The sequence below is a fragment of the Lactuca sativa genome, chromosome 4, assembly GCF_002870075.4.
Source record: "Lactuca sativa cultivar Salinas chromosome 4, Lsat_Salinas_v11, whole genome shotgun sequence".
Lineage (NCBI taxonomy): Eukaryota > Viridiplantae > Streptophyta > Magnoliopsida > Asterales > Asteraceae > Lactuca > Lactuca sativa.
In genome coordinates, this window is record NC_056626.2 from 35,117,403 (window position 1) to 35,127,886 (window position 10,484).

Below are 10,484 nucleotides of genomic sequence, written 5' to 3' on the forward strand. Positions count from 1 at the left end.
TTTGGGCATGGTCCCATTTGGAGTTAGTGGTCAGTTATTCTGATTTGGGCCATAGTTGTTTTGGTTTGGCCTTATTGGGTGATAGATTATTTTATTTCCTTATTTTATTAGTTTATTTTTAGATTTTTAGATCTTTTTATCATTAATGCATTGTAATTTATTTATTTTTTCTTTAGTATGGATCATACCAGGTGCTTGTTATGTTGCATGAGATATTTTGTAGGTTTTTCGGTGCTTGTTGCGGTTGCGGGTTGATTGGAGACGGGCTTAGTGGGCTCCCGAGGCATTATTGGGCTTAGTGGAATCAAAGAAGAAGAATTGGGCTTTGAAAGTTATTGACTTGGATTATTTGGGCTTGTGAAGATGGATCATAAAATTCTAATTTTGGGCTTGGAGCATCCATTTAGTGGCTAAATGATGATTGGTGGATTCAAATTACCTGGCCAAGGGGGGACCAAAGGAATCTTTGGTAGTGGAAGGGTGGAGTAGTGGCTTGGTGGACCAATAGCAACACATCAACATTTGCGCGGGTGAAATTTTCGTCACGCGGGTACCCGCGCAACTGCCCGGTTTGGGCATTTTGGTCATTTGGCTCACCATAACGCTTGGGGATCAGATCTAGTGGCTCATTCACGTTTTTCCACCATTGGAGACCTACAAGAGGCGATTTTGGGAGCTAGAAATCATTTCCTTTCATCTTTCCAAATCTTAGGTAGTTTCTTTATGCAATTAGATTATTGTTCTTGTTACTTTGTTGCCATGAGTGGCTAATAATCTTATTTGGTTGACTTTGGCTGAAAACCAATGAATGTTTGTGGGTTTTGAAGGATTTATGTTGATTATCAATTTATTCCATGTTTATGATTCTAGTTTGCAATTCTTATGCTTATTTGATGCTTTGATCATGAGCTTAGTATTTGATTAAGCAATGGTTGATTTATTTCATTGATTTTGCATTGGATCATTGAATTTATCTAGAACAAAGGCTTTATGATGGTAGAAATCATCTCTACCTGATGAATCATATCTCCTTTATGGACGTGTAAGCATTTGACATCCTATAGGAATTGGGGATTCCTTCATTCTTAAGGCTAATTGATTTCTTGGGATTAATTGCTTCAATTGACCCTTGATCTTAATTAAGAAGGTGTGTTGTGGGCTTCCCCAACCTCCATACTACCTATGAGGAATCTTGGCATATCATGCTTCATGATTGCTATAACCAATTTGGGATGAAGGATAAGCTTTGTATTAGATCCTAATGATATACACACAAATATTCATTGTGTTGAATTGCCTTAGTTAACCAATTATTTCCAACCTTTGAGCATCTCATCAACTTGCTTAATTGCAAGGTTTTTAGTTATTCAAGTTATTTAGTTTTCAAGTAAAAAAAAACCCCCCCTTTTTTGTTTAATTGTAGTTAATTAGTTTAATTTCACTAGTTCTATTGAATTGCATTGGTGATTGAATACAACCATTTCCCCGATGATCGATACCCCTTTTTACCATTATATTACGTTTATTTAGCAATCAAAGGGTGTAATTTGCTTGGTGGGCTTGACATCCCACCAAGTTTTGGCGCCGTTGCCGGGGATCGAACCCGGGTCACCCGCATGACAGGCGGGAATACTTACCAGTATACTACAACGATAGGCGTGACAGGCGGGTCACCAAGTTTTGGTTTGGCCTTATTGGGCCACGTGGTCCATTAATAAACTTTATCTTGGATCCTAGGCCCATTAGTAAAGGAAAGAGTTTTGGGCCACCATGTAAGGACTTAGGCTTAGGTTTTTGGACTCTTTGACTAAGCTGAGTTATAATCCTAATTTAGGTTTATTTGTACCATTGCTCAATGTGAGGTTTCAGAGTAACAGGTGAGCAACTATTGTGTTCAACACATTGAGGTGAGTCTTCTCACTACACCCATGGGTCGAAGGCACCAAAGCCGGCCCATTATTTGATGTGACATGTTTAGTAGTTGAGTATGTAATGGTTTGCTAATTGATGTATGTAATGCCCGTGTTTCTAGAGTAGGCATTAATATTGATGTAGTAGTCAGTAGTCTAGGTTAACATTTGTAACTCATTTTGAAATAATATAAATGTATTATTGAGTATTATGTGTTTTATGCTTAATTGTGTGGCTTAAATGAATTAAGAATAAAAATAAGCGTAATAATAAAATATTAGATAACTTGTAGTGGTCGTTACAAGGGTTCCGGATATTTAAAGAATGCCGAAATCCGAGTTATGACGAAGAAGTTATGACCTGTCGAAGTTTCGCGACAAAACCGGCACGACATTGTGTGACGTAATTAGTGAATTTATGATAGAGTGATATTTAGCCTTAGTGATCTAAAGGAAATTTGTAGAATACGCTAAACCGAGAGCGTGCATAAAAAGAACGTCTAAATTTGACTTCGTATGAGGAAGTTATATTTTTTCGAAGTTTCGACTTAGCAGTATGCAGTCCAAAGTTCGAATATGAGATCGAGTGATTTCTAGCCGAAACAATCTAAATGAGAATCGAAGATCTTGTCGATATAAATGCAACGATAAAAAGAAAAACGAAAACGGACGTCAGATGAAGAAGTTATGAATTTATAACGGAGTTTTCCTGTCCCGGCCTACTAAAAATAATATAATAAAAGTTAAAATCAAAATTAGCCAACGAAGACTAAACGCGAGTTGTAGAGCATAATCTCACCTACGCGTACATATAAAGAACGTCGAAAACGAAGCTCGTATACGAAAGATATGAATTTCTAAAGTTCGGAGCGCGAACTTCCACCTGCGTCAGAGCTCACGATGTGAGCGAAGTGTTCACAACGTGAGCATGTGATGGACACCTTCCAGGGCAAGTGGCCATGACGAACGTAGTGACCTATCAAGCTCATGATGTGTGCATGGTTTTTCAGCCTCCTATAGATAGAAAGCGAGGCCCACCATTTAGGGTTGCCAATTTCTTTCCTCTCACTCCTTATTCCCTCGATTTACGTGCAAGTGATACCCCCGAAGCCCCGGTATCATCCCGACACCCGAAGCAAGTCTCGAAGCACCGAAGATCCCGAGAAGAAAAGAGTTTCCGAGCCGAAGATCTGCCCGCGAGAAACCTGGTGTGTGAAGATATCCCGGTTTCATGGAAGAGTTACTACTTGAAGAGCCGTAGTGCTGCCCGATAATTGTCTTATCACGTGAGTGCATAGTCCCTTTCATATACATGATTATTAATACAAGTATTGTTGTATGTATTAAGTGTATGTTTTGAGTGAGGGTATCTTCCCTTTTCTTGTAACACATAACTATGAAGTATCTCATATAGAATACGTGCCATGTGTATGTATATATATATATATATATATATATATATATATATATATATATATATATATATATATGATCTATTTATTTGAAATGTGTATTGAATGAGTATCTCATCAAGTTTTAAGTTATATATGAATGTATGTTTATATATTGTTATCTACAAAATATGTTGAGTTAGAACATGGGTAGAGAGTTGACGTGTGATAAATTTATGAGAGGCCTCATTGTTGTTGTTGATTCAGTCATCTAGTGGAGTTTAGATGACGACCACAGACTTTTCTAGACAGTCTAGTGGAACGCTGGCATGCTTGCCACTTGTAGGTGTTAATGAACTTGGGTGTTCATTTGTTGTACTCCATCCCCGCATGGTTGCCTTGTTTGACATATATTGCTGAGGAAACCCCAAAGCATGTGTTGTCGCCCCGATGAAAATCCTTAGACTAGGTCCCTTGTGATAGTTGTTTTAGGGACGTAAAGTGAGGATAATGAGAATGGGTAATTGGGTTATTGTTGTTTGATGAAATTAATAAATTTATTTATTGTGAGTTGAAATCCCTATATGCTCACCAGGCTCCCAAGCCCGACCCACTCAGTTTTCTTTGTATTACAGGTAGTGGCGCGAGAGCATAAGTTGGACGATTTATCAAGATATTTTGATTATTGGCATGTAGTGTATATAACTGTTGTAAGGCTTATAATGTGCCATTTATGCTTTTATCTGTATCGGAACATGACATCCCGAGTTTTGTTATATAATGAAAATACATTTCTTTAAGAAATGCTTTGGTAAATCTTATTTTATCATATTTCGGTTTGGGAACAAATTCCGCAACTCTTTTAATCAAAGGATTACTCTGAAATTATTTTAAAAGCATAAACTAAACCGGTCTTTTCTGGCTGTGAATTTAGGGATGTCACAACATATGTGTAGATTTATGTGAAGATCATGGGGGGAGCCATGACACTTGCCAAAACCATGGGGGGAGCCCATGGCTCGGGGATACAAGACCATGGGGGTAGCCCATGGCATTCCAAATGGAGACCATGGAGAGAGTCTATAGCAAACTTATATATATATATATATATATATATATATATATATATATATATATATATGTGTGTGTGTGTGTGTGTGTGTGTGTGTATGCATGGCGTTATGTGGTTATGTGTTTCATGTGTTTTGGGAAACTCACTAAGCGTGTGCTTACAGTTTTGTTGGGTGTTTCAGGTACTTTTGGTTCTAAGGGAAAGGGCCCGACTTGATGGCGCAGCGTGCACTCTCCAGTATTTCCGCACTTAGCATTTGGATACTCTGATCATTTTGACAATGTAGTTATATAATAGGATTTTTGGAAAACAAATGTGGTTGATATTTCGAATTATTTAATGCAAAATTTTCTGTGAAATATGGGCTGTTACATAACATGGTATTATTGGTGATTTTAGTGTCACCTGTTCATTCTGTTGTAATGGAATTTTCATATTACCATTCCAGTTCAGGTCTTGTTTTCGGTTTAAAAAATGGCAAGGGCCAATGGGGTAAATGGTGTTCCTGGCCGGCTCATGAAACAAATACCGACCCGGGTAAAAAAACATCGACCAAAACAATAGTCGTTTCCAGAAAAGAACAAAAAGATCTAACCAATATACATAAGTGCAAGGACTTTATAAAAAGAACATATTCCAAGAAAACCATCAAGTACATATAACATTAATAAACAAATGAAAGGTAGTATAAAGCAAATAACTGTTTCTACCTAGACCATGCAAGAAATCGAATAGAACCTCGCATTAACCAATATTTGGTCACCTATAAAAAGCAAATCCTCCTAAAAGAAAAGGGGTGAGTTTTTATCTGAGGAGAACTCTATCAATTTTGTTATATTTTCTAATCAAAATCTAACTCAGGCATCAGAGAGCAATACCGGGGTCCATCGCTTGGTATCGCTTTCTAACCTAGTGTTGCCCATATTTGCAACGTGCTTTCCAGATTGCACATTAGACGAGGATCATCTCATTCAACCAACAAGCATCCATGAGGTGACCTAGCAACATTGGTGTCATCTGTGTTGTCATACTGAGCGATGCATCAATTAAATTGAATATCAAGCTTCATGAGAAATTCAAATAAGAATAGAAAAACTAACATCATCAAAGCTATTAATAGAAGCCAAAACAAAATGTCACAAAGGCAAACTAGTTCACACACTGAAGCAAATGATGTGACAAGTTTACACAACTTGTTCAGGACATAACAAAGCCATAAATGACCATCACAAGGAGGAGAGACAATCTTAATACATGGTTGCATCAATGATGTGTATATCCATAAAATGTAATATGACATCGGTAGCTTGGCAAAAAGAATGCACACACATTTTTTCTCAAAGTTACTATTGGAAATGAAGAAAGAACTCATACAACAAAATTCAAACTTAACATTTTCACTAGACACTCGGTGTGGCCTTTAGGAATAATATCGTTTCCATTAACACTATAAGACATCCGAACATATGCTGCAAACACCCAAACGATAGATTTCACAGTTATACAATCTCCGTCACCCTATAATATAATTTTATGAAGAAGCCCCATGAAAAAACTCGAAGAAATTTCATCATGATACACAACCTAGTTAATCTTAATACATGGTCACATAAATGATGTGTACATCCGTAAAATGTAATATGACAGCGGTAGCTTGGCAAAACGAATGTACAAACAATTATTCTCCAAGTTACTATAGGAAATGAAGAAAACTCAGACAACTAGATTCACACTTAACATTTTTCACTAGACACTCAGTGTGGCCTTTAGGAATAATATTGTTTCCATTAACACTACAAGACAACCGCACATATGCTACAAACACCCAAATGATATATTTCACACTTATACAATCTCCATCAGCCTATAATAAAATTTTCTGACGAATCCCCATGAAAAAACTCGAAGAAATTGCATCCATGATACACAACCTAGTTAATTTTAGAATCTCGATAGGATATTGGAAAATTTATAGTGAACCACTAATCATATTGTGATTAACATTCACAAAGGAAAAAGAGAACCCAGGAACCAAAGAACAATAGAAAAAGCGAGACAAAGAAGATATGATTATGGTAAAAAAACATACTAGGATCAAAGAATATGCATAGGACGAACATTACCAACCTCACTAAAGGAAAATTAAACAAGTTTGGTAAAAGAATATGTCGATGTTTATGCTTGCCAACCAATCGACATGGTCTGAGTGACAAGGAAAGTTATAGAACACAAACTAAATGTCAAACCGGTAGCGAGGCCAGCTTAACCAAAGAAAAGAGCTTGCAAAAAAGGTAATAAATGACAAAGTAGAAAATTTTGTAAACATAGGGATAGTCCACGAGTATTTATTCCCATCATTGGTAGAAAATCCGGTCTTGGTAAAAAAGGGATGGGCAATGGAGAATGTGTGTTGATTTTACCAACCTAAACAAAGTCTGCCAGAAGTATTGTTATCCACTACCAGAGATGGACCAAAAGGTAGAATCGTTGGATGGGCATAAATGGAAAATCTTTTTCGATGCATATAAGGATATTACCAGATTTACATGCATAGGGGGGGGGGGATGAGGAGAAAACTTTACTTCATGCAGACATGGGTGATGGATTTTCTAGGTTATAAACAAAAGATTACATGTGGCGGAAAAGCACTTAAACCCTTACGTTCACATGCAACCTAGAAAGAATCTATGTTTTCTTTATTGATAACAACTAACTATGAATATCAAGAAAACCCTAAGAGAGAGGCTATGAAATCGAAATTCATACATAAAATGCGGTTATATACCTTCTGATTATTATTGTAAATAATCACAGTAGAATCCTTCTTCTAGATCTTGGAAAGCTAGCACAAAAGGAATGGATGCCTCTAATCGCTTGTACCCAAAACTCTAATAGCAAGAAGACTTGAGGAGAGAGGAGACTCATGAATTCGGCTATAGGAAAGCAAGTAATGGTGTGTGGAAACTATGGAGGTGTCCTATTTATACTTGTTTAAGGAAACTCCCATGGAGACCAAAGAGTTATTTGAATGATTAGTTCTAATTAACCTTAGAATTAAATCCAAATCAATTCTAATCAATCAATTAATCATAACTATTTCCAATCAATATATTAATCATACAATATTAATAAATCATATATTTCAATTTTCAATTAGTTTATTATTCAGATAAAAACTAAAACATTATCCTCTATCTCCAATTGTCATTCTAATTAGTTACTAGTTATGAGGGTGACCAAAAAAGGAATTTACGTCTAATTCAAGAATATACCAATTTATTTATTGGCTTAGACACCTTAATCCAATAGTCTCTCACTTGGATAAGTTTGTAACTACAATTACAAGTATAGAGCTTGAAATAAATAGCAAAGAATGCTTCCAAAGCCATTGCCGAACTTTCATTCAAATCAGTTTTTGGCCCTAAGATAAGCAATCTACTATTCCTTCATTATTCAATATATCGTATGGACACGAGACATGGATCAGAATCAATCTCATTGTCCAAAATTATGTTTCTCGATTTCCCGATTTATAAAGACTTGATTGGACTTCAAATTGAACACATCAATTAGTCCTGGCTGGGCCCAACAATATATAGTCAACATCAAATCATCGAGGGGCCCAAGGATATCGCTTTTCCTGTTAGGACAAATGGAACGAGTTACTTTGACTATATAATCATACAATTCACACATCAAATTACACATGGAATAACCATTTATAACACCCAATTACAAGATGCGTTTGAGTAAACCAATGCACAACTAATCTGTAAAGTATGAACTATATATCTGTATTTAAGAATAAAAGATATTTTCGTCTTAGAATTACTCATGACAAGATCCATGAAGTAATATATAAGTGTGGGTTTATCCAATAATTAAAATCTCCTTTTTAAAGTACTCATGAATATTGTAGCAATTCTAATTGCAATGTCTTAACCTCAATCGATAATCTACAATCAATTCATGATAGTCTTAATTCAGTACTTATTTCCAAAAGTATGAAAGACTGTGGAATTTTGAATAATATTTAAATTACTCAAGGAAGTAAAACATGCAAAGTGAAACATAATAATAAATTAATTAACTATGACATTATACCCATTGATCATAAATAAATCTATATTATTGAATCATCATAACAATTATGAATTTATTCGTTTTATAATGTTTCAATTAATCAACTAACCACTTGAATTAGATAACATTAGTCATGTAAACGTGCATACAATGCCACTCGATGGTCCTTCCTTTATGAATAGATCGATTAGAAATTAGTCCAATGATGCTCAATTCATAATTCTAAATTCTTATCGCTATCCAAGATGTGGTGGAATTCCAAGTTTACGTGCATTGATTTCTTGTGATACTGAGATTCTAAAGTCTCAAAGACAGAGTCTCCAATATTACATAATATTCCACTGAAACTTTGTTACTAGATACTGAGATTCTAAAGTCCTTAAACACCTTTCTTACATTAAAGTTTCCGACTCACATGGAGATTTTATAGCCAACTCTTATTATGGAGACATTTCCATTTACATATCTGACATTATGGAATCATTTCCATATTCCCATATGAACATCAATTCGGACCAAGAGTCATCTCGATCCAAAACGTGTCAATATGGTTCTTCCAAAACCATACCATACTTCCAACTGTCCATAAGAAACCAATCTTCAATAAACCTTAGAATATTCTTGACAGTTTGTTTAATAACTCTAGTCACTTTAAATTCTAGTCCTTTTTCTCACAATGGTCAGAGCATTTGAAAAATTAGAATAAGCAAATATTATAACACATGTAATCGATCATATATCAAAAGCATATGGGACTCTATTCAATATTACAGGGGTCCAATATATGTTCAATTTCTAGCTATAATATTTCCATATATAGAATCTCCAACGTTGAAGCAGTTCAACATGCTATTCATACGTGCCTTTGACTAAGTTCTATTAAACTATACAATATAAACCTTTAGATACGTAACGAACTATGAGTGTTATCTCCATTATGTCCACTATAGCATAATAGTTCCCAACTTTTGCAACATGTATATTAGACATGTTCCTTATTGATATCATTGTCAACATGCAATACGAGGAATAAAACTTATGATCCTACTAGCTTTGACAGGTACTCATAAATGTGACAACCCGTAAATTGTTCCGTCGCTGTAACCCATTCCCGTCAGTAAAACCCGTTTGTCTTTCAATTTTTCCGTTAACATTTTGGATTAGGTCATTTCATGTGAGACTTTTATTATGACCTCATGAGTATCCAAACCCGTTAGAAGCACATGAAAACATCCCAAATTATTATTTAGAAAATTTTTAGTTTCGACCACGTCGGGTTACGATAAATTAATTGGGTACGACCATAAGCCTCGTTTAACGTCAGTATCAGGTAGAATTCCACCAGGTCTCAAACTCAAACCATATTTAAGGTTGAAAGGACCTCATTTGTAGCCTTTTCCACTCTCTTTCCACTCTCTCTCTCTCTCTCTACTCTCTCTCTTCAATCCAAGTCTTGATCCAAAACACCCCATTTCAAGCTCCCATTTGGTAAATGATCCATCCAAGCTCATAGATTATCATGTTCAGCTTTCAAATTCGTGACAAAATCATCCAAAAGGACCAAGAACATGTGTTTACGGCCCTGGAACACTCCAAAACCGTAAACACACATAAATGGGGTTTTGAAGCCCCAAAACCCTTCCAAACCACCTTTAGAGCTTAGATATGACTTAGGGGCTTACAAGATTGGACTTAGAACACCAAAACCTTAACATTTGAGGGGTAAATATGAGTTTACGGCCCAAGAACATGCTTGGATCGTAAACACCCTTTCTTAGGCCATAAACATCTTTTAAGGTGTTAAGATGCCCCTTAAACACCTCCTAAGCCTTGGAATAATGTCTAGAACCATCCACCAATGTGTTAAGGGCCTTAAACATGAAAGAAACCATCCCTTTAGGAGATTACGGCCGTAAACCCCCCAAGGAATGGTTCCTGGGCCGTAAACTCCTATAAGGTGGTCAAATGGTGCCCTAACTTCCTTCCATGGCTTGTATATTGAGTTAGAATCACATGTGATTAACCTAG

General features: G+C 35.9%; 1 non-coding gene across 1 annotated transcript; it reads right to left on the minus strand.

Annotated features, from left to right (window-relative positions):
• Positions 1–1,582: 1,582 nt before the first annotated feature.
• TRNAD-GUC (transfer RNA aspartic acid (anticodon GUC)) lies at positions 1,583–1,658 on the minus strand. The gene has a single exon. It is a non-coding gene; the product is annotated as a tRNA-Asp (tRNA).
• Between the last annotated feature and the right edge of the window lie 8,826 nt (positions 1,659–10,484).